This window comes from Panthera pardus, unplaced genomic scaffold, assembly GCF_024362965.1.
Source record: "Panthera pardus isolate Hobbes unplaced genomic scaffold, ASM2436296v1 HiC_scaffold_12, whole genome shotgun sequence".
Taxonomy (NCBI): domain Eukaryota; kingdom Metazoa; phylum Chordata; class Mammalia; order Carnivora; family Felidae; genus Panthera; species Panthera pardus.
In genome coordinates this window covers 51,648,233-51,674,047 of record NW_026526677.1, presented here as the reverse complement: position 1 = coordinate 51,674,047, position 25,815 = coordinate 51,648,233, and the positions used below count along the sequence as shown (strand labels likewise).

Genomic DNA, 25,815 nt, shown 5'->3' with positions numbered 1-25,815 from the left:
TCTATCCCAAAGAAGGCCAAAGTGGCCTTCTCTCTATGCCTAGCTATGGAAGATCTGTTCGCCAGTCTTCAGATCATTTTCAGAGTGAGTTGCAATACAATAGTTGTTGCCTGTTGTGTCTTTAGGAGGAGATGAACCCAGGATTCTCCTAGTTGGCTATCTTTTCTGTCTTCCTTTCCCAGTTATCATCTTAAGGTGTATGCCACAGAAATAACCAGGTTTCCTTTTCAATTGCATTATAATGAACTCTCATCAGATCTTTAACCATAGCCATTTATTTTTCTTTTTAAGTTTATTTATTTATTTTGAGAGAGAGAGAGAGAGAGAGCACAGGAGGGGTGGAGAGAGAGGGAGAGAGAGAGAATCCCAAGCAGGCTCTGCACCGCAGGGCTTGAACCCATGAACTGTTGGACACTCATCTGACTGAGCCACCCAGGCATCCCTAACCATAGCCATTCTTAGTCTTTTGTCATTTACAGACACTTACTGTTTTATTCTAATGCTTTGCAACATGTTCCTGTAAAAGCGGTTCATCTTCAAGGAGACTAATGGAAACGACTCTAACAAGTACAGGTCTCTGAAACCTTTCAAATCATACCAGTAAATTGGGTGTGAATTTGTAGAGCTCTAATGCAGAAACTAATGACTTATGAAACTGCTAACAAAAGATCAAGATCAATAAGAATTAATTACATGGAACTGAAGAACTGATGAGGATAGTTATAACTTTATATGATTTTTTTTTTTTTTTGGTTGGAAACATTGGTTCTTTGTGTTTTGTTTTCCCAGATTTAAGGAAACCCTTTTCTCTTTTCTCCCAAGCTACCAGCAGTTTGGTAAAATATACCTTTGTGAACAAAGGTGAAACATTTATCTTTTTCTCTCTTTCTGATACCTTCAGAATTTAGAAGCTTTCAATATGGTGTTAAGTATACTCTTAAGTATTCTTATTTCATGGCAATATAGTTATGCTTAAGTTTAATAAGAATCTATTGTCTTTCAAACTGATGTTTATCAGAGGGGAAGTGGGTAGGAGGATGAGTAAAAGAGGTGATGGGGATTAAAGAATACACTTAACATGATGAGCACTGAGTAATATATAGAATTGTTGAATAACTATATCATACACTTGAAGCTAATATAACACTGTGTGTAAACTACACTGGAATTAAAATCTAAAACTTTAAAAAAAAAAGAATCTGTTCTTCTTATAACAGGACACAATTGGAAACATTAGTTATATTACCAAGGCTTTGATTGGAATGTCATCTTTGGGAGAGATGTAATACTCAGATATGTAATAGACCCAGATATGACCACACAGCTTTAAGGAACTAAGGTTGACTTTATGGAACCAGTAAACATTGGCCTAGTACCTGCTTACATGGTTCCCAGAAGCTTTAGCAGGTAAGTAAGGAAATTCGCTTCCTGGCAGTCCCAGGAACCTCAGGTTATTTAAGATAGTTTGACAAGAGAGGAATTCACCCAAATCTATAGGTATTACAGGTAAAGTCTAATGGCTAGCACTTGGCTTGGCTTCCTAGCCTTGAGAGGCTTTTAAAAGTCTAGTCTGAGATTCTTTATGAAAAGTTCTAGCAAAGCAGACCTAGAAGATCCTATATGGTTAATTACTATTCTTGCTGCATTTACGTAAGTAATCAGGTTAACTTAATGAGACTAGACTTATTGTGCAAACAAATTAGTTTTACTTTGGTTATTTCTTTTTTTTTTTTTAATTTTTTTTTTCAACGTTTTTTATTTATTTTTGGGACAGAGAGAGGCAGAGCATGAACGGGGGAGGGGCAGAGAGAGAGGGAGACACAGAATCGGAAACAGGCTCCAGGCTCCGAGCCGTCAGCCCAGAGCCTGACGCGGGGCTCGAACTCACGGACCGCGAGATCGTGACCTGGTTGAAGTCGGACGCTCAACCGACTGCGCCACCCAGGCGCCCCTACTTTGGTTATTTCTGATAGAAACAGGGGTGCCTGGAGAGAGAGAAATTACGTTTTAGCAAAAACCATAGTGCACCCTGGTGGGTATCAGATTCTAGTTCTGTTAGTTGTCTTTGAGGTTCTGTTTTCTACCTGTAAACTGGACTGGACTCTGAATTCTTCTAGTTTCCTTCAATATTTGGCTACAGCTCTCTAAACTAACATTTCCAATTTTCTCTCACATTCCTGCCTTGGAATCATTGAGAAACTACCCTTTTCTAGAGGCTCTGCAAGGTTAAGTTGGACAACTTGATATAAACTTCTAAGAAATCACCCCAACCACTCATGTATAGGTAATTCCATTCTGGTTGCTGTGTGGGCCATTCAGAAAGACCATCAGAGACCTTCAAATTATAAACCAGGAAAACCTGGCAGACTGCCACAGCCTGCCCTCACTCCATTTGAAGATGTTTTGAGCCTGACATCTAGAAATGTTCTTCACTGGCTGCCTTCACACCTCAGAAACTGGAATTATAGTCGATTCCAATCAACCATTGTTTCCGTTTTGTTTCCACAGAAATGCCTCATTAAATATTGGATTGCTTATACAATATAAGCCTAATTTTGGGAGCCTACTGTCTCCTGAAATGGGTTTAATGAAAGTGATCCATTGTCAGAACTAAGAGACTGGTTCAGGGAAATGGAGCAATCTACCAACTCAATTTCTGGACTGTGAGACTTCTTGGGGAAGTTTCAAAGGCACGACTGAAGGGGAGTAGAATATGCCACCCCAAAATGTGCCACTTTGGCATGTGGATTGTTTTGAGCTGAAGGCAATTAAGAACGAGTAGATTCCAGAAAAAAGCTTTTTACCTGTTTCTTAATTGCTTAGAGAATTTAAATAGGGGATTTGTCCCAGAAAGAGAGCTATTATCAGAAATAACTTTTTATATCAGAAAGACTTATCTGCATTGCATGGCAAGCATTGTTTACCAAACATTTGTTGTCATATTCCTGTGAGTTGTCTTCCTTCCCTTTGAAACCCTAGGCCCCTAATTCCTTCTCATTAGCTCAATAGCTTTAATTTCCTGATTGCTTTGAGTCTTCATGTCTTTGTGGAACTCCTGTATATACATAATTAAATTTGGTTTTCCTCTGTTAATCTGTCTTGTGTCAATTTAATTATTAGACCAGCCAACAAATCTAAAACTGGAAGGAAAGAAGAGAAAATTTTCCCTCCCCTACATCGTTATTTACATGAACCCTTCCCCATCTTCTCTGCCCAGGACTCTATGCTCCTGACCCAGTTCAAGGTTCTCCTTATTTGTGAAGACTTCCGTTATACTTCTAGGTTGAGTTAATACCTAGGCTGAGTTTACAATAGCATCTGATGCTTACATGAATCATAATAACAATATTAAATTTTTTCTGAGTCCTTCTGGAAATGTGTTCTGGTAAAGGCTTACTGCAAAGAACCACTCTTCTCTGTATGACTTAGTTAAGACTCATGGATGGAGGTCCCCCTTTTTAACTTACTAATAATGAGGACAGACATGGACCCTTTAAATTCCCATTTTTGTCTCATAAAAGGTTAGCTGAGATGTTTGTCCACACTGATCAATCTAAGTAAATTGTTTGTAATTTAACTAAACATTAGTTAAGCTTCTCTCCTTTCTCCAGGGCTCTGAACTTTGATCAACTCTTATCTTGACTCAGCACACAACTACTTAATCAGGAAAAAACATTACTGGATTATTCCACTCCCTCTATAGCCTGTTCTTTCTAGCCTTGTTGACATTTCCCCATAGAAGAAAATTCCTTTCTGCCTGACCTTTGAGATTCTTGCACCTCTGTGGTTAGATTGTTTTCCTTATTGCAAGTTTCCTTCTCCTTATTGCAATAATACTTTCAAACAGTATTTTTTTAACCTAAGTTCCTTTTTTGTGTAGATAATATTCTGCCTCTGTAGCTGCTTATCAGAACAGTGACAACGCCAGATTCATATTTGTGTTCTTAGTATGTGTTAGTATGTTCTTAGTAGGTTCCTTCCTTGAGTCTGGTAGGATGGTGATTAACCTCCAGCCCAGACTCTGTCTCCCTCTGTGTCAGGGGGCCTGAATTTATGAAAAACTGTTTCACTTTTCTTTTTGTTGGTTGTTTTGCTTAAAAAAAATCAGTGGAATGCAACAAAAGTAGTTCTGAAAGGCAAGTTTACAGTAATAAATGAATATATTAAGACATTATTATAAATATCTCAAATAAACACCTAACATTACACCTCAAGGAACTAGAAAAAGAGAAGCAAATTAAGCCCAAATTTAGCAGAAGGAAGGAAATAATAAAAATCAGTGGAAGTAAATGAAATAGATACCAGAAAATAATAGAAAAGATGAATGAAACTAAAAACTGCTTCTTCAAAAAGATAAAATTGGCAAACCTTCAACTAGACTAAGAACAAAAGAAGACCCAAATAAATAAAGTTAGAAATGAAAGAGGAGACATTACAATTGATACTATAGAAATATAGAGAATAATTAGACTCCTGTGAAAATTACATACCAACAAATTACATAACCTAGAAGAAATGAATACATTTCTAGAAACACACAACCTACCAAGACTGAATCAGGAAGAAATAGAAAATTAAAAAAAATTTAATGTTTATTCATCTCTGAAAAAGAGAAACAGAACACGAGTTGGGGAGGGGCAGAGAGAGAGGGAGACACAGAATCTGAAGCAATCTCCAGGCTCTGAGCTGTCAGCACAGAGCCTGATGTGGGGTTCGAACCCATGAACCCTGAGATCCTGACCTGAGCCAAAGTCAGACACCTAACCGACTGAACCACCCAGGCACCCCAGAAATGGAAAATTTGAAAAGACCCATCCATACCAGTCAAGAGATTGAGATAGTAATCAAAAAAACCCTCCCCACACTAAAACTCCTGGACCAGTTTCCCTAGAGCATTCTGAACATTTCTAGAATTGACACCACTTCTCAAACTCTTTCAAAATATTGAGGAAGAGGGAACACTTCTGAACTTATTCTACAAAACCAACATTACCTTGATACCAAAACCAGATGAGCATATCACAAGGAAACTATAGACCAGTATTTCTGATATAGATGAAAAAATTCTCAATAAAATATTAGGGAACCAAACTTAACACATTAAAAGGATTATACACCATGAACAAGTGGGACTTATCCCTGGGATGTGAGGATGGTCCAACATATGTAAATCATTAATCACATCAATAACTAATCACATTTTCACATCAATAAAATGAGAAGCAAAAATCTCACATTTATGTGACTCACATTTATCTCAATAGATGCAGAAAAGCATTTGATAAAATACAATATCTTTTCATAGTAAAAATCCTTAACAGATTGGGTATCAAAGTAACATACCTCAACATAATAAAAGCCATATGCAATAAATCCACTGCTAACATAATCAATGGAAAAGAATTGCAATGTTTTTTTCAGCTCTAGAGACAAGATTGCCTACTCTCAGTACTCCTATTCAATATAGTACTAGAATTCCTAGCTACAGCAGTTGGGCAAAACAAGGAATAAAAGGCATCCAAATCAAGAAGGAGGAAGTGACATAGTTGCTGTTTGGTGATAATATGATCTTGTATGTAGAAATCCCAGTGAGTCAATTGAAAAGGTATTGGAACTAATGATTGATTTTAGTTAAGTGGCAGGTTACAAAATCAGTTTACAGAAATCAGTGGTATTCCTTTGCACTAATGATTAAGCATTAGGAAAAGAAATAGTTTCAGGGGAGTTAAGAAGGCAGTGTAGTAGGAGGATCCTTGGCTTGTCTTGTCCCTTGAACACAGCTAGATAATTATCAAATCATTCTGAATATCCAAGAAATCAACCTGAGGATTGACAGAACAAACTCCATAACTAGAGGGAGAGAAGAGGCAACACTGAGGAAGGTAGGAAGTGCAGAGATATGACTTGGGGGAGACATGGATTGTGGGTACTGCAGAGGGGAACGAGCCCTGATTGCAGAGAGACCAGAGAGAGTGGGGTGCACAGAGATATGCCCAAGAAAACTTCCCCAAAGCCATTGGCTGGAAAAACGAGAGGAGCTGATTTTTGTACTTTTGCAACCAGTGGGGCTCAAAGACTGGAGCTTTAGAGGTTGGCATGCGTGACTGGAAGAGAGACCTGAGGGCATTGCCCTACTCCTGGAGAGAAGGCAGGCAAGCAACCTCGGGGGTAGATGATGCAATCTGAGGATCACCTAAGGCACACCAGGAGAGACTGTTGGATCTTCTTGGAGCACATCTGTGAGAGGTGGCATTTGCAGAGATGCCACTTTAAGGAAAACAGAGCCAGTGAGCACCATTTCCCTTCCCTACCTTCAGCATAGGAGCAGAGATGCCTGCTGAGGGTGGTTAACCCAGACACTGGCTCCTTAGATGGTTTTGCTCCAAATCCTACACCTTTGCGCTCAGGTGCAGCTGTTGTTCTTGGTCAAAACTGCCTATGTCCCAGCCCAGAGAGACACTCCCCCAGAAGACCAAGGCAGGCCCCCACCACAGCACATTCCTAAAGTTTAGAGTTTTAAAAGTCAGAAGGCTTGGCTTAGGATAGAGCCCAAAGTACACTGTGCTGGTCCAGGCAGTCAAGAAACCTGGAGACAGACAGCATGAAACATGATTTGAGGAACATTAGGGGACACATGAGGGGAAATTATTCACTCTTCTGGAAGTTCTTTGAGAGAAGATAGCACAGAGACCCCTCTTTGGGGACAAAGGAGCTGACTGGCACCATGTCCCTCCCCCCCCCCCCAGCATAAATAAACTTCAATAACAGCACAGCCACCACTGACTGCCTAACTTGCTTACAACATGTCCCTTCACCCTGCACCCTGCTGGCTCTGCCTTTCTTGGGCAAGTGTGCCTAACACCGGTGCAATGGGCCCCTTCTGCAGAGTCAGCAGAAACCCCCGCCTGCACCCCGTTCTGCAAGGCTTCAGTTATAGTGGAAGTGGCATCAGATGTCATTTAATAAGCTAACCAGAGCATGCTTAGTTAAAACTCACCACACTCTGGCTAAGGTCCAAACACTGCCCATTGCAAGCAAGGTAAGCCTCTTAGAAATGACTGATTTGAGGTATAAAGCATGTACGTGCAGGGATCAGATTGTGTACAGTAGAAAAAAATAGGGCTTTTACACTAAAATCTCTAGGGTAATAACCTTCTACATTGACCTCATTTTGTAACAATGGACCCTGGCCGATACTTCTCTGCCTTTTGCTGACTCTGCTTCCATCCCCTTGTACTTTTCCCATTGCCACAGGCAGAAGCCTACATGGAAACCTGGTATTTTGATTTTGAAAATCTCTGGATCTAGAAACTGAGATGAATATGACAGCTTTTGAGGACTTTTGTTACCAAAAGACCCAATACTTTGCTCTATCATCTCTGTCACAGTGTACATACTTTACCCTGATCTCATGCAGAAGGTAAAGTGGCCAACTGGTAATTTTCTTCTTGAGTTCAAGGTAGGAAGAAAAAAAAAACATTATTTGTGCAACTTTACCTACTCCAAGCCTAGGTGAACATGCCTTATTTTTCCTACTTTCATGCTTTATGGTTCCTGGTTGTATAAGTGTTTATGTTTGGGAATATAAGTAAAAATATGTATAAAATGTGTGGTAATATGTGCATGGGATATACGCTTATTGATTTCTTAAATAGATATTTATTGAAAATGTTATCTGTGTCAAGAGATGAGGATAAAGTCACTGATAATCTTTGTCTTAAGAATTCATAAACTAGAAAAAAACAACGACTTGAAAGTAAAGATATATTGTATGACAGAAAATATGTGTTAATAGTGGTAGGTATAAAACCTAGAGAAACAGAGAGATGGAAAATAACAGCTCAGCTTAGTAGACTTCTAGAAAGATTGGGTGAAGAAGTGTCAGAGGAGAATACTGAAGGATGACTAGGAGTTTATCTAGATGTTAAGGCAGAAATGAACTTCGATAGAGGAAATGGCACAGGCAAAGACACAGATTCCTGTACCTTTGGGTATAGCAGAGATATGAATTAGCAGTTAGGATGGAAGGGGAAAGATGGATGGGGAAGGATGGAAGGATGGCCTTTCAGACAGTCGCGGTCAGGTAGAGATGCTGTAGGATTTGATCAGGCATTTGGACTTCAGTCTATAAGCAACGGAGAATCACTGAATTGATTTAATGGGGGAATTGAAAATGATACGATTGTCACTTTCTATAGATTATTCTATTCTATTTTTAAAAATTTATCTTGAGAGAGAGAGAGAGAGAGAATGAGAGAGAATGAGAGAGAGAGCATGAGCAGGGGAGGGGCAGAGAAAGAGGAAGAGAGAGAGAATCCCAAACAGCCTCTGCACTGCCAGCACAGAACCCAAACTAATGAACTGTGAGATCATGACCTGGGCCAAAATCAAGAGTTGGGCACTTAACCAATGGAGCCACCCAGGTGCCCCTCTTCTATTCTGTTTTTTGAAAGAGCAATACAGGAGGCAGAGAGATCATAGAAGTATAACAAATAGAAAGTATAGGGTCAGAAAATAGGTTGATGATAACTGGGAATAGAGAGGAGGAGAGAAATTTGAGATCTGAGATACAATCTAGTGACTATTTCACCTGTCTAGTAGGTAGAAAGGAAAGGAAGGGAGAGAAATGTCTCCCCTTTTCAGCCTGAGAGACTGTCTTAGTATTTGTGTCAATATAAGAAAGAAAGGGAGTATTTATGTAGAAAATAAATTACGGAAAAAACAGAGGAGTATAATAGTTTCAATTTTTGTTGTCCTAAATTGAAAGTTAAATGAGAAAATGTGTGTAGAGTGACTGGTTCATATTTGTGCGTTAAGTAATATTTATTTGTTATTATTACAGATAATTAATACTTGTCATATACCAAATAATAACTGTTTATATAAGTTATTACATTTAATTCTTACAGCAAACGGAGAAATTAGATACTAATATCCTCATTTTATAGATGTGGAAACTGAGGTTTGTGTAACTGAAATTACTTACTCAAGAAGATCTATATATTAATTCATAGAACTCAGATTCAAACCAAGTTGTTCTGAAAACTTATACTACCATCATCATCATTATTTCTATTATATATGTAAGGAAATTGTCAGTGAGGTCCTGTAAGATGTTTGATGTGTAAATCAGAACTCTGAAAAAAAAAAAGCCTCAGTTGCTTATGGAGATTTAGAAGTCATCAACAGTTAAATGATAGCCAAAGTCAGAAGAAATGAGGTCATGCAGAGAGTGTAGACTCAGAAAGTGAAGAAGTGAGGGAAATGTCAATATTAAATGATGAGCAGAAGGAAAAAGATGATAAAGGAAAGGATGTCATTAGAGAAAAAAAAGGAATAAGAGAAAGCAAGGGAGAATACATCTTCAAGAGTATCCATAGTTTTAATTGTGACTGAGAGATCAAGCAAGATAACCAAAAGCAAAATCAGTAAGTTTGGCCATTGAAAGGTGGTTTTGAATTGTGCAGAACAGATTCATCGAAGAGATGAAAAGCACACTACATGGAGAAGCTTAGAGTGAAGGGTAAGATGATAAATATATTTATTCTTTTATTAGAAAGAAAACCAATAGTATAGGAGATAGGGAAGATAAAGGGAGAAAAGAAGTTATAATTGTTAGAGAAATAACCAGAGAAGAAGTATGTGAAGTTTTGAGCACAGGGAATACCCTTATTATAGCTAAGACAATTTTTTTTATTTAAAAAAATTTTTTTTAATGTTTATTTATTTTTGAGACAGAGACAGAGCATGAACGTGGGAGGGTCAGAGAGAGAGACACACACACACAGAATCTGAAACAGGCTCCAGGCTCTGAGCGGTCAGCACAGAGCCCGACGCGGGGCTCGAACTCACGGACCGCGAGATCATAACCTGAGCGGAAGTCGGATGCTTAACCGACTGAGCCACCCAGGCGCCCCAATTTTTTTTTAAAGACAACTCTTCCCTGTGAGGAAAGGATGGATTGCTACAGGTTTGTAGGTATGTGTGGTCAGAGAGGTGAGTGGTTTAATTTATTTATGTTGAGGCTTTTAATTTCTCTGTGGTATGGTCGGAAAGACAGAATCCTGAGAGTGATGAGATGGAACCGGGTTGGGTTAGTGTGGGGACTGGGAAAGAATTCTGTTCCCCCAGCTATGGAAGGGGTATTGGAAAGACACAAGGAAATAGTAAAGAAGGGTGCAAGGTTTGTGGAAACACTGGCTGTAATAAGAAACTTTTGCATTTGTTGTGATTATTCTGTAGTTTAACCTAGTGACTGGTATATAAGTGAGACAAAATCAAATATTAACTGACTTTAGGTTCAGGAAATTAGACTTAAAAAAATCAAATGGAGAAGAATTGTGATAAAGAGGAGTGTCAACTTGCCAAAAACTCTAACTAATGAACGAACTAACTAACCAACTAATGAGGATGCAGTTGGGGGTGCCTGCGTGGCTCAGTCAGTTAAGCATTCGACTTCAGCTCAGGTCATGATCTCGTGGTTTGTGAGTTCGAGCCCTGCATCAGGCTCTGTGCTGACAGCTCAGAGCCTGGAGCCTGCTTCAGATTGTGTCTTCCTCTCTCTGCCTCTTCCCCGCTTGCGCTCACTCGCACTCTCTCTCTCTCAAAAATAAATACAAGAAAAAAAGAAATAATAAAATTGATGAACCTCTATCAGACTTATCCCAAAAGAAAAGAGAAAGGAACCAAACAAATAAAAGCACAAATGAGAGAGGAGAAATAACAAACAATACCACAGAAATATAAACAATTATAAGAGAATGTATTAAAAATCATATGCCCTCATATTGGACAATCTGAAAGGAATGGATTAATTTCCAGACACATATAAACTACCAAAACTGAAACAGGAAGATATAGAAGACTTGAACAGACTGATAACCACCAAAGAAATTAAATCAGTAATTAAAAATCTCCCAAGGAACAGAATTCCAGGACCAGATGGCTTCACAGGGAAATTGTCCCAAACATTTAAAGAAGAGTTAATATCTATTCTTCTTAAGCTGTTCGAAAAAAGAGAATGGGAGGAAAACTATCAAACTCATTCTAGGAAGCCAGCATTATCTTGACAAGGACTCCAGTATAAAAGCGAATTACAGGCCAATATCCCTGATGAACATGGATGCAAAAATTGTCAACAAGTACTAGCAAATCAAATTCAATAGTATATTAAAAGAATCATTCACCACGATCAAGTGGGATTTATTCCTGGGCTCCAAGGTTGTTTAATATTTACAAATCAATTAACATGATACAGTACATTAATAAGAACCATATGATCCTCTCAGTAGATGCAGAAAAAGCATTTCACAAAGTACAACATCCATTCATGATAAAAACCTTCAACAAAGTAGTGGTGGAGGAAAATACCTCAACATAATAAAGGCCTTGTGAAAAAACCACAGCTATTATTATCCTCAGTGAGGAAAAAGTGGAGCTTTTCCTTATGGTTATGAATAAGACAGGGTTGCCCACTCTCACCACTGTTGTTAAACACAGTACTAGAGGTCCTAGCCTCAGTAATTAGACAACAAGAAGTAATAATATTGTATCTAAATTGACAAGGAAAAAGTAAAACTTTCAGTATTTATAGATGATATGATATTTATAGATGATATGATATAGAAAACCCTTAAGACTCCACCAAAAAATACCCACACAAATTCACTAAAGTTTCAGGGTACAAAATCAACGTACAGAAATCGGTTGCATTTCTATACACCAATAATGAAACAGCAGGAAGAGGAATCAAGGAATCATTTCCACTTACAATTGCACCAAAACCTGTAAGATACCTACAAATAAACCTAACCAAAGTGGTAAAAGATCTATACTCTGAAAATTATAAAACACTAATGAAAGAAATTGAAGAGGGGCCTCCTGGGTGGCTCAGTTAGTTAAGTGTCTGGCTCTTGATCTTAGCTCAGGTCTTGATCTCAGGGTCATGAGCTCAAGCCTCACTTTGGACTCCATGCTGAGCATGGAGCCTACTTAAAAAACAAAAAACAACAGCAAACATCAAACAAACAAAAAAGAAATTGAAGAAGACAGAAAGAAATGGAAAAACATTCCAAGCTCATGGATTGGAAGAACAAATACTGGTAAATTGTCTGTACTACCCAAAACAATCTACACATTTAATGCAATCCCTATCAATATACCATAAGCATTTTTCACAGAGGTAGAGCAAACTATCCTAAAATTTGTATGAAGCAACAAAAAACCCCAAACAGTCAAAGCAGTCTTGAAAGAGAAAAGCAAAGCTGGTAGCATCACAATTCTGGACTTCAATTTATATTACAAAGCTATAGTGATCAAGACAGTATGGTGCTGGCACAAAAAAGACACATACATCAATGCAAGAGAATAGTAAACCCAGATATAAACCGAAAATTATCTTTAACAAAGGAGGAATAAATATACAAGGGGAAAATCTTCAACAAATGGTGTTGGGAAAACTAGAAAACAACATGCAAAAGAATGAAACTGGACCACTTGTTACACAATACATAAAAATAAATTCAAAATGGATTAAATACCTAAATGTGAGACAGAAAGCCATCAAATTCCTAGAGGAGAACACAGGCAGCAATCTCTTTGACATCGGCCATAGCAACTTCTTTCTGGATATGTCTCCTGAGGCCAAGGAAAGAAAATCAAAAATGAACTATTGGAACTTCATCTAGATAAAGAGCTTCTTCACAATGAAGGAAACAAGCAACAACACTAAAAGGCAACCTATGGACTGGGGTAAGATATTTGCAAATGACATATCTGATAAAGGGTTGGTATCCAAAGTATATAAAGAAGTTATAAAACTCAACACCCATAAACCAAATAATCCAGTTTAAAAAATGGGCAGAAGACACGAATAGACATTTTTCCAAAGAAGACAAACAGATGGCCAACAGACACGTGAGAAGATGCCCAACATCATTCATTATCAGGGAAATGCAGATCAAAACTACAGTAAGATATCACCTCACACCTGTCACAATGGGTAAAATTAACAGCATGGGATACAACAGGTGTTGGTGAAGATGGGGAGAAAAGGGAACCCTCTTACACTGTTGGTGGGAACGCAAACTGGTGCAGCCACTCTGGAAAACAGCATGGAGAATCCCTCAAAAAGTTAAAAATAGAACTACCCTATGATCTAGCTACTAGATATTTACCCACACTACTACTAGATCGCACTACTAGATATTTACCCACAGGATACAAAAATACTGATTTGAACAGATACATGCACCTCGATGTTTATAGCAGCATTGTCAACACTAGCCAAATTATGGAAACAGTTCAAATGTCCATTGACTGATGGATGAATAAGGAAGATGTGGTGAGTACACACCACACACACACACACACACACACACACACACACACACACACACACACAGAATATTAGCCAATTAGCCATAAAAAAGAATGAGATCTTGCCATTTGCAACGACATGAGTAGAGCTGGGGAATATTATGCTAAGCAAAATAAGTAAGTCAATTAAAGCTAATACCATATGATTTTACTCATATGTGGAATTTAAGGAACATAAAAAGTGAACGTAGGGGAAAACGAGGCAAACCAGGAAACTGATTCTTAACTATTTGTAGGGAACAAACTGAGGGTTACTGTAGGGAGGTAGGTGGGGGATAGGTTTTGAGGGCAGTTGTAATGAACACTGGGTGTTGTATGTAAGTGATGAATCACTAAATTCTACACTTGTATGTTAACTAACTGGAGTTTAAATAAAAACTTCAAAAAAAAAAATAAAGAAAATTATCCCAATCACAATAACTTCAAAAACAATACAATACTTAGGCATAAATTAAACTAAGGATGTGAAAGATCTGTATAATGGAAACTAGAAGGCTTGGCTGAAAGAAATTGAAAGAGACATAAAACAAATGGAAAGACATCTCATGCTCATGAATCCTAAGAATAAATATGGTTAAAATGGCCAATCTATTCAAAGCTATCTACAGATTTAATGTAATCCTTATCAAAATGCCAAAGGTATTCTTTACAGAATAAGAGGAAATAATCCTAAAATTTGTGGTGGAGCCACAAAAGACCCTGAATAGCTCAAGAAATCCTGAAGAAAAAAAGAACAAATCTGGAGGTATCACACTTCGTGATTTTAACTATACTACAAAGTCATAGCAATAAAAAACAATGTAGCTCTAGTGTAAAAATAAATAGACCAAAGGAACAGAATAGAGATCCTAGAATTATATCATGGCATATATACTCAAATAATATTTGGCAATGGAGCCAAGAACATTCAATGGTGGGAAGGATAGTTTCTTCAACAAATGCTCCTGAGAAAACTGGAGAAACGCATGTAGAATGATGGAATTGGTCTCCTATCTCACACCACTGACAAAAATTAACTTGAGATGGATTACTTAAACATAAGCTCTGATACCTTAAAACCCCTAGAAGAAAGTATAGAGAAGAAACTCATTGAAATTGGTCTTGGGAATGGTTTTTGTGGGAATGAGGCCAAAGCACCAACAATAGCAAAAATTCTACGCAATGAAAGAAACAATTAACAAAATGAAATCGCAGCATGCAGAATGAGAGAAATTTTGCAAACCATATGTTGGATAAGGGGTTAATATCCAAAATGTGTAAAGAACTAACACAACAAAAGAACAAACAATCCAGATAAAAAATGGGCAGAAGAACTAAATATATATTTTTTCAAAGAGAACATCAAAATGGCAAATGGACACATAAAAAGATGTTCAGCATCACCATCACTGATCATGAGTGAGATGCAAATAAAAGCCATAGTGAAATATCACTTCACATTTATTGGAATGGCTATCTTCAAGAAGGCATGACAATTGCTAGCAGGGGTAGGGTTAAAAGGGAATCCCTATATACTACTGCTGGGAATTAGTCTTACTATTGTGGAAAATAATATGGAGGTTTTTCAAAAAATTGAAAATAGACCTATACGATCCAGCAATTCCACTTTTGGGTATGTACCCAAAGGAAATGAAAACAAGATCTTGATGAGATATAGGCACACTCGTGTTTATCGCAACATTATTCCCACTGGTCAAGATATGCAAACAACCCAAATATCCATCAATGAATGATGGATACAAAAGCTGTGGTGTATATTTGTAATGGAATATTATTAAGTCACAAGAAAGGAGGTTATCCTGCCATTTGCAACAACATGAATGGACCTTGAGCACATTATGCTAAGTGAGATAAGTCAGAGAAAGACTAGTATTTATGATATCGCTTATATGTTGAATCAAAAAAAGTCAAACCTACCAAAAAAACAGAGTAAAATGGTTATCTGGTGATAGCTGGCATGGGGGAATAAAACTGATGCTATTTAAGAATACAAACTTGTAATGACTGATAAATAAGCCATAGAGATCTAATGCATAGTATAATGAATATAGATAATAATATTGTGATACAATGATGTATAAATGTATTTATACATCATATTGAATGGCAATCATATTACAATATATAAATGAATCAGGTAATACACTGTACACCTTAAATTTACAAAATGTAACATATCAAGTTTGTAAAATAAAAAATCCAGCTGATTAAAAGGAATCCTGTTTATTTTTTTGTTTATATTGTGATGCCTGGTGTGTGTGTGTGTGTGTGTGTGTGTGTGTGTGTGAGAGAGAGAGAGAGAGAGAGAGAGAGAGAAAGAGAGAGAGAGAGAGAGAGAGAGAGAGAGAGAGAGAGAGAGAGAGATATCCTGGGTTTAAAAATTACTGCAAATACGGGCACCTGGGTGGCTCAGTTGGTTAAGTATCTGACTTTGGCTAGGGTCATGATCTTGCGGTTTGTGAGTTTGAGCCCTGTGTCAGGATCTTTGATGACAGCTGGGAACCTGGAGCCTGCTTCAGATTTTTGTCTCCCTTTCTCTTTGCCCCTCTCCCATTCAGACTCTGTCTCTCTCAAAAATAAATAAACATTAAAAGAATTTAAAATTACTGTAAATAGAAGACTAAAGTTGATGTGTATGTGTGTGTGTACCAATGGTGGGGGGCGGTAAACGCATGATAATAAACATAGCAGAAACAGGATAGGTAAAGAATTAGGGAGAAAAGATATGGGCACTTTAGAGTTTCTTCCTCAGGAAAAGTGCTTTAACTGCTTTACTGTTCCAGTTCACAAGTCACTCAAGGACAGAGAGAGAAGCAGTTGTAATAAAACTTGTTACTTTTATTTTCTGTGAAAGACCTTTATGTTAGATTTAGTTTTTATTTCCTGTAAAAGACTTTTTTTTTTTGCTAAAGTTGTTTTTCTACAGTTGTTGAGTTGAAAATTAACAACATTCCTAACATTGTGTTGGCTCATTTGGATGATTCAACACTAAAGCGAGCTTAAACTGTTAAACACATATTGTGTGTTTATGGTGAGAAGGAGAGAATTTCACTGTTCTCTATCTTTTATATTAGAACTTTTTAGTAACGTTATTGCTGACAGTTTTCCCTCAAATGTAAATCCCATGGAAAGTGTTTTGTTTTCTAATAAGCAAGAGTTTTGATATCAGTTACAGACAAATTTGGGTCCAAGAACCAACAGTAACTAGCTACATTTACTAAAATCTTGGGTGAGAGGAGGGTGACCTAAGCAGTGAGAAGGAGCTGAGTAATGGAAAGAAGTTGTTCTGGTAGTACTACCTCACATTACATTAATGACAATAGATTGATATAGGTTATATTATAAGTTTCTTGGCCTGAAGAAACATTCAAATAGGAGTTATTTTCTCCCCAGCACATAATTGGTTTTAAGATCAACTCTATGAGAACAAGGGGCATCAAGGGAAATGTCTCTAGGTGCGGTGTTCCCTTGTGTTTAATTTGAATCTGTGAGAATTTCTATATGAGTGCTACCATGTTACAGTTCTTAGCGGATTTTTTTTTGCACTCTTCTGCTGAGTCTTGTTTCAGTGCTTATGTCTTCTCTATTGCTATGCTATGAGTATATAGATGGATGACAGAGTGTGTTTGATCCACTTCAGATTCTTTCATGGTATGAGCACATTTTCTGTATATGGTAAGATCTCAGTAAATGTTGTATAAACTAGTGAAGAGGGTGAAGAAATCCCATGACCTCAAAATCAGATTTACAAGCAAATTCATTCCACCATACAGCTGGCTCCTGTTACGTAGGTCAACCCCCAATACTGAGAAAGGACTGGGTTTCATTTCTCAACCTCATGTCAACTCTCATTCTTTCTGTGAAGGATACCAGTCTGTTTGTCTTGAGCAAGGCTGAGGGTCACCCTTTAGGTTTGTCATATATCTAGTGGACTGTGGAGCTGCTTTTGTGGAATGTAGGCTGTGGACACCATCTTGGCACTCTCCCTCTGCCTTGTTCCAATTCACTGGTATCTCCCAGAAAAGAGCTTATACACTCATCTCCAGTTCAAGATGACAGCATAGGAAGAGCCTGAACTTACCTCCTTCCATGGACACACTGAATTTTATAGCTACATATGGAATAATTTCCTCTTAAAAAAACCAAGGTTGGCTGAGTGATGACTACACAATGGGCAAAAAGAAGAAAACCACACTGAAGTGGGGAGGAAAGGCTGGGACACAGTTTTGCCATAATCTCTACCCCTGTTGTGACAAACCAGAAATGGGAAAAGAAAAACCTCAAAACCAGAGCTTCCCTTGAAGAGTGAAGTGGTTGAACCCATCACAGGCACCTCAACTTTTAGACCTGCCCTTGAGAAATGAACCCCCAAATACATCTAACTTTGAAAACCAATTAGACTTGTGAGCTGAGACCCACAAAGTTGTAGTGCTCTGGGGCACAACTAATAAAAGGCCCACACACTCAGAGTTACCTGCCCTAGGGTCCTGCTCAGAAATAGCTGACCATGTCCAGGCTTAAAGTGAAGGAGACTCACCTGCTCATATTAAAGCATTGGCTTAAGGGGTGGGCATCTAATTTAACTCACATACTTGGGAACCTGCTGGAACACATTCAGGGGATGGAGACTGGTGGGCACCATCTTTGCACTCTCTCTTTACTGTGTTCCAGAGCACCAGTATCTCCTGGAAAGGGGGATTTTATATATTTCTGGTCCCCCAATCTTTGTGGCAGTTTTTCTCAGGGGATGCCTCTTGACTACCTGTGTCTGGAGTCAAGGGGAGCTTCAGGCCCTGGTCTCATGGGATTGTGGTAGTCAATGTCACCCAGAAGGGAGCTCATACCCCTAGCCAGCACCCTGATTTTTGTGGCTGTTGCCAGAGGACAGCTTTACATCACCTGGCTCTGGAAGCCAGTGGAGCTTATGCTTGTTGGTCCCAAAGGACTATAATCAAAGGAGAAAGGGTTTTTAAACCCCTGTTACCCCTAGGGCACAGCAAGAGGCCACAGACCTAGGAGCTCAGTCTTTCTGTGAAGGAGGCCTGTTAGCTAATCATCATGGCTGTAGCCTGAGGATCAGACTTCTAATGAAACATGCACCTAAGAGCTGGCTGTAATCCTTTCCAAAAAACATGGAGGTCAGGAGCTATTGTTGTGCTCTCCTGCCATGCTCCACAGGGCCCCTTGATTACCTTGCTCTGGTGGCCAGGAGTTCCATGGGACTGTGGCAATCAGAAAGGTGATTCTTGATAGGCTACCACCCCGGGACTGTATTCAGATAGCAGCCTGAGGCGTACTCCACCCACTCCCCAGTATTTCTGTGAAGGAGGCTTCTTACTTGTCCTTAAGTTTGGCCTGAGGGGCAGGCTTCAGGTTTGGCACACATTTAGTGAACTGTGGAGCTTCTCTCAAGGAATATAGGTTGTGGATGCCATATTGGGGCTTTCCCTCTGCCTTGCTCCAGCTTGCTGGTATTTCCAAGAAAAAATGTTACATACTCATCTGGAGCCCCAATTGTTCAGACTGGCACCCTGGGGACACCACTAGATTATCTGGCAAGTGGGGCCTATATTTGTGATTCTACAGAACTGTATATATTTGCATTCTTTTAAAATCTGCTGTATGAAGGTTTGGCTTCTAAAAATCCTGAATTTAGGTGTTTAGATCATCCCTTTAGGAACAGTGACAGGTCTTGGCACGTCTTCAACTACTGGAAACTATTAAAAATATAATAGATTACTTGGACAAGCACAAAGGTTTGAGAGACAACAAAGGCCTGAGGAAGGGTTGAACAACAAGGCTCACCTCTAACCTGAGGCCATTCCTTCAAAACTGGGAGAGATAGTTGATTCATCTACTATATAGAAACCAACATAGAGAATCAAGAAAAATGAAGAAATAAATGAATAAGTTCCAAATGAAGGAATAAGGTAAAACCTCCGGAAAAAACTTTAATGAGACAGATACATAATTTACCTGGTAAAAAGTTAAAAGTAATGGTCATACATATGCTCATCAGACTGAGGAGAAAAATGGATGAACACAGTGAGAACTTCAACAAGGAGATAAAAAGTATAAGAAAGTACCAGATAGGGGAAACAAGATGGCAGAATAGAAGGACTCTAGGCTTGCCTTGCCCATGAACACAACTAGATGACTATCAAGTTATCCTAAATACCCCAGAAATTGACACGAAGACTGACAGAATAAACTCCTCAATGAAAGGAAGAGAAAAGACCACACTGAAGAAAGTAGGAAGTATGGAGATGTGGTTTAGGGGAGAAATGGGCCCTGGCTGTTGCAGAGTGGAGGGAGACATGGTTACAGAGAAGGCCGGGGGGGTGGGGGGAGAGAGAGAGAGGAGCACACAGTGGGGAATGCACAAGGAGAATATTTCCCCATGGCCATTGGCTTGGAAAGTGAGAGGGGCTGGATTTTGTGAGTTCTTGCAACAAGTAAGGCTTAAAGCCTGGAGTTTTAAAAGTCAGGGGGCTTGGCTGGGGTAGAGTGTGAAGGGCACTGTGCTGCTCCTGGACAGAAGGCAGGCAAACAACCCAGGGACAGATAGAGTGGAAGGAGCGAGGTGAACAGCACCTGGAGCACACAGTGGGGAGATTATTTACTCTACTTGAAGTATTTTCCTGAAAGACAGCTTTCATGGAGACATTTCTCTAAGAAAAAAGGAGCTGCCTGGCATCATTTCCCTCCCCTGTCCATCAGCATAAATACAGAGCCACCTACAGGAAGCAGTACACAGAGCATGGACACTGGCTGCCTAACTCTATCCACCAAGCCCCATCCTCTGTGCTCCAGTAGAACTGCCCTTCTCATTCATGCTTGCCTCAATGGCAGCATGATGAGCCCTTCCACTAGAAGAGCAGCACAAACCCCTGTGCACACTACATCTCTCAGAGTTTTGCAGGGCTTCAGTTCCAGAAGAGGTGGTGACAGGTCTCATTTCATAAGCAGACCAGACACCTAGTTAAAACTCACCACGTTCAGACCAGAGGTGAAACATTGCCCACAGCAGACAAGGAGAGCCTCTGCAGAGGACTGGCCTGAAGGATAGAGCAGAGAAACACAACAGCACAGAGCATGCAGCACACACGGGAGACACTCCCTAAAGCACTGGGTCCTGGGCACTGCATGACCTCTTCTTCATAAAGCCATTACTTTCAGGAGCAGGAGAAATAACTAGCTTAGATAAAACACAAAAACAACAAAGGGTTTTATCACAAATGAAAGAACAAGATAAGGTCACAGCCAGAGATCTAAGTGAAACAAATATAAGTAACATATCTGATGGAGAATTTGAAGCAGTAATCTCACTGGACTTGAGAAAAGAATGGAAGACATCAGTGAAACCTTACCACAGAGATAAAAGAGTTAAAAAAGAATCAATCAGATATGAAGAGTGCAAGTACCTCCCCTTTATTTTTTTTTCTTCTAGTAGTGTTGGTTACTTTTGACTTTTTAGATAGATTTTCATATTATTTTAAGGTAAACTTTTAACCTTGTTAAGCTTTTGTCTATAATTACATTGAGTTTGAGAATTTTTTGGGGGGGGCAAATGCCATCATTATTGAGACTTGTCTTTACAAATATGGTTTGTTTCTCTATTATTTAGGTGTTTCTTTATGTGCTTCAATAAAGTTCCATAACTTTCTTTGGTGAAGTTCTTATACACTTGCAGTAGATTTACTCTTAGATTCTTTATTATTCTATTGTTAGTGTTAATGACATGGTTTTAAAATTACATTCCTTTTTTAATGCTTCTACATATATATTTATTTTTTTCTGCAAATTTTTATGTAAATTCCAATTAGTTAACATATAGTGTAATATTAGTTTCAGGTGTAGAATTTAGTGATTCATTATTTACATACAACACCCAGTGCCCACCACCACAAGTGCCCTCCTTAATCCCCATCCCCTATTTAACTCATCCCCCCACCCACCTCCCCTCCAGTATATCAGTTTGTTCTCTATAGTTAAGAGTCTGTTTCTTGGTTTGCTTCTCTTTTTTAAAAAACTATGTTCTTGAAATCTGGCCATTTGTAGCAACGTGGATGGAACTGGAGAGTGTTATGCTAAGTAAGCTAAGTCACACAGAGAAAGACAGATACCATATGTTTTCACTCATATGTGGATCCAGAGAAACTCAACAGAAGACCGGGGGGGAGGGGAAGAGGGAAAAAAAAGTTATAGAGAGGGAAGGAGGCAAACCATAAGAAATCCTTAAATACTGAGAACAAACTGAAGGTTGATGGGGGTTAGGGGGGAGGGGAAAGTGGGTGATGAGCATTGAGGAGGGCACCTGTTGGGATGAGCCCTGGGTGTTGTATGGAAAACAGTTTGACAATAAATTTCATATAAAAATAAATAAAAATAAAAACTACATTCTGTATGGTTTCTTGCAGGCATACAATTTTGTAAATTTAGCTTCTATACAGACATGAAAGAATAATATAGGTGATATTTAGTTATATATTCACATGCTAATGTACTCATATGTGATAGATACAACGAGTAGACTGTTGTCAGTGAACAAACTGCAAAAACAGATTTGTAAAAGTCTGGGATCACTTAAGTCTTGCTCTTTTTTTCATTGATAAGCAAATTAACTTTTAGCGAGCAAAGAGGTAAATCTAGACAGCCTGACCTTGAGCAGACTGGCTGGAATCTTCAAAATGATTTATGGATTCTCTGAAAACCCTGTGAATTTAATTATGGAGTATTTGTGACAAGTGTCTTCCATGTCATTCTGTTAACACCAATTTCTTAGGCTAGGTTTATACTTTTTCATCAGGATTTTCTCCTAACAAACTTGTTGACCCTTCTGTTAATCATAACAATGTGGTTATAGATGTTATGGAATTCTTTAGGCAGGTAGTCATACTGTCCGCTGATAATAGACATTTTATTTCTTTTAAAAACTTTATTTTTTTAATGTTTATTTATTTTTGAGAGAGAGAGAGAGAGAGAAAATGAATGAGTGTGGGAGGGGCAGAGAGAAAGGGAAACACAGAATCTGAAGCAGGTTCTAGGCTCTGAGCTATCAGCACAGAGCCTGACATGGGGCTCGAACCCACGAACTGTGAGATCATGACCTGAGCCAGAGTCAGATGCTTAACTGACTGAGCCACCCAGGTGCCCCTAGACATTTTATTTCTTATCTTTTAATCCTTCATGTTGTAATTGTTATCTTACTGTGATCACTGGAGCTGTAATTAAATGTGGAACAAGAACTTGGATACAGGGTATATTTTAATGTTCTTGACTTTAAAGAGAATATTTTTAACATTTCACCATTAAATATGATATTTCCTATATATTTGTGGGAGATGTTCCCGATTAAACAACTTTCATTGTATTGTCAGTGTGCTAACTTTATTATGAATCTGTGTTGAATTTTTTTTTTAGTTAAACAATGATTTTGTTGCTTGAGATTAGACAAATGTATGCAACCAGGGCAGAAGCTGTGGATGACTCATATTTCTAGTTGGAGAGGAGGACTCATATGATTTTACAATATTGGGCCAACTAGTGAATATGGCTCTTGACCAGAAACAGAAAAATGTAAGACACTTCATGAATTTGCCCAGAGGCCACGCTAATCTCTGTATTATTACAATTTTAGTATATGTACTGATAAATCCTAATAAATGTATTGAGATAAATTCACATAACATAACATTCACCATTTTTTATCCATTTTAAAGTGTATAATTCAAAAGTTTTTACTATGTTCACAATGTTGTACATCAAAGGACACTACCAGAAGAGTGAAGAGACAATCCAATGAATAGGAGACAATTTTTTCTTTCTTCCTTCCTTTCTTGCTTTTCTTTCTTTCTTTCTTTCTTTCTTTCTTTCTTTCTTTCTTTCTTTCTTTCTTTCATCTCTATCTGTCAATCATCTATCTAAATCCAGAACATTTTTATCACCCCAAAGAAACTTCATCTCCATTCAACAGTACCTCCTCATTTCCCCTCCTCACTAAAGTAGAGATCACTAATGTACTTTCTATCTCCATGAATTTGCCCATTCTGAACATTTCATATAAGTAGAATCATACAATATGTGGCCTTTTGTGTTTACCTTCTTTCATTTAGCATGTTTTTTCCAGGGTTCATCCATGTTGTAGCATGCATCAGTACTTCATTCTGTTTTATGGCTGAATGACATTCTATTGTACGGGTCTACCACATTTGTTTATCCATTCATCAGTTGATGGACATTTGGGTTATTTTTGCTTTTTGGCTATTGTGAATAATGCTGCCATGATCAATTTGTTTACAAGTTTTTGTGTGAACGTCTCTTGGAATTGAAATCTAGAAGTGGAAAGGCTGGGTCATATGGCAATTCTGTGTTTAACTTTTTGAAGAGCTTCCTGTTTTTCACAGCCATTGCACTGTTTTACATTTTTACCAGCCATGTAATGGAGATTTCAGTTTTACCACATCCTCTTATTTGTTTATTCCCTTTTATTTCCATCTCCACTTTTATTCTCATTTCCTTCATAGACACCCACTTTAATGGGTTTGATATGTATGGTAATGTGTGTGGCCATGTAAGTATACTGGTAAAATGTATAGTCCTTTTTTTACATGAGTATATATTATTAATTTATATAAATAGTTGTGTAATATAGACTTTGTCCTATTTCTTTTTGCCCCCTTTCTCTGTGTGATCTCTTCATGTTGTCTCCTAGATGGTAACTTTATTGTAGTTGGGCTTCTTTTATGGTGGCTAAAGACCCCATAAGATAGTGTTCCTAGCAAACAAGGTGGAAAATACATGGCATTTTTATGACCTAGCAATGGACTGTATAGTGTCACTTCTGCAGTGCTCTGTGGTTGAGGTAATCACAAAGCCTGCTCAGTTTCAGGAGGAGAGGACAGAGACCCTACTTTTTGATGTGAAGAATGTCAAAGAATTTGGATATCTATGAAAACTTTCATGGATATTTGATCTGTTATTAAATAAGAATAGCTGGTTATGGCAGACCTTACTTGATTATGAGAAATATGACTTTGTTGTCAATCATTGACAAAACTAGCTAAATCATATTTTTTTAAATCATATTCTCCCTTACAGAGGTTTATTTCTGTCTGTGTGTGCTGTGTTATACCTAGAGGAGAGCCCAGTAATATAGTAATAATAGTTCATATATTTTTAATTCCTTGCTAACTGTGGGATACTAAGCATTGGGATTAATGTTCTTAATTGTAATTTCTACAACAATCCTTTGAAGTAAGTGCTGCTGCTGCTGTTATTGTTGTTATTATCATCAACTAAACTGGTGCACATTCAGCTCGCTGGTTATGAAAATGTTGAAATACTTTCATACTGAGTGGTAAACAGCTGCTGCTTCAAGGGTGTCTTTGCTGTCCTGGTCATCCAGACTGCATACCCTTCCCCACAATCCAACAGCACCTAAAAGGCTAATTCTGGGTGCTATAGAGAGCCAGACTCCACCCAGAATGTTCAGTGCTTCTGCCTTTCCATTTACCATTTTGAACACCACTCCTAGATAGTGTTATTTTGGAAATGGAAGAAAAGATCAGACACAGAGAAGTTAAATGACTTGTCCGGACCACATAGCCAGGATTCAGCTTAGGAAATCCTAGACCCCCACCTGTGCTGTTAACTACTCTCCTGTAATGTGAAGTCTGTGAATGTTTGTGGAATAAATCGGCACAATTAAGATTCTGTGATCTTTTCCCCCCAAATGACAAAGAAGGAAGTTTGGAAAGAGGTAAGGATGCTTCTATGAGTCCTAGAGGCTAGAATAAATAGATTTTCCTAGGATGCTTGGTATGGCTATCAGCACACACAGATGGACTTCCCCTCCAAAATCTGGTTTGGATGTTATGACTGATAACATGTTTCTCCCTCTCTCCTTTCCTCCCTCCCTCTCCTTCTCCCTCCCTCCCTCCCTCCCTCCCTCCCTCTCTCTCTCTGTCTCTGTCTCTCTCTCTCTCTCTCTCTCTCTCTCTCTCTCTCTCTCACACACACACACACACACACACACACACACACACACATTGAATGAAAACGTTCATTACTTACATAATTGAGGTCTCTGTGGAGAATAGGGAAGAACTTTCGAGGACCTCTGAAATGTCTGAAGAGCAAGGAAAGGAAGTGGACTGGGTTTTTATTGTGGTGAGGGGTGGGGCTGGGTAAAACTTCATGTACTTTGGGAAGGGTGTGTGTGGTTTGCATTTGTGCTGATGCTAAATATGGGAACATCCGGGCTTTCTCATTAGTTAACCCAGATGTGGATACAAGGGGAAGAATGAAAGAGGAGTTTAAAAAGTTGTTAGCAGTCAAATATCAACCACCCAAAAAAGGAGTTGTACTCCTCATTATAGTGCTTTATTCCAATGTCCTTTTTCCTTTCCAGCCTAGAGTTAGTGCAGCATAGTAGAA

At 38.5% G+C, this 25,815-nt stretch overlaps 1 protein-coding gene across 3 annotated transcripts in view; it reads right to left on the bottom strand.

The window, feature by feature from the left end:
- The window catches only part of LOC109271084 (interferon-induced very large GTPase 1-like), a 56,255-nt gene extending 30,675 nt beyond the window's left edge, over nt 1–25,580 (bottom strand). Inside the window, exons 1-2 of one of the 3 annotated variants that reach the window (XM_053900020.1) lie at nt 25,453–25,580; nt 12,540–12,636 (exon numbers count right to left, since the gene is read on the bottom strand). The gene's annotated coding sequence lies outside the window, so the exon portion shown is untranslated. Of the gene's footprint in view, nt 1–12,539; nt 12,637–20,370; nt 20,390–25,452 lie in introns of those variants that run through there. The other 2 variants (XM_053900021.1, XM_019456158.2) reach the window with 2 other exon arrangements.
- Between the last annotated feature and the right edge of the window lie 235 nt (nt 25,581–25,815).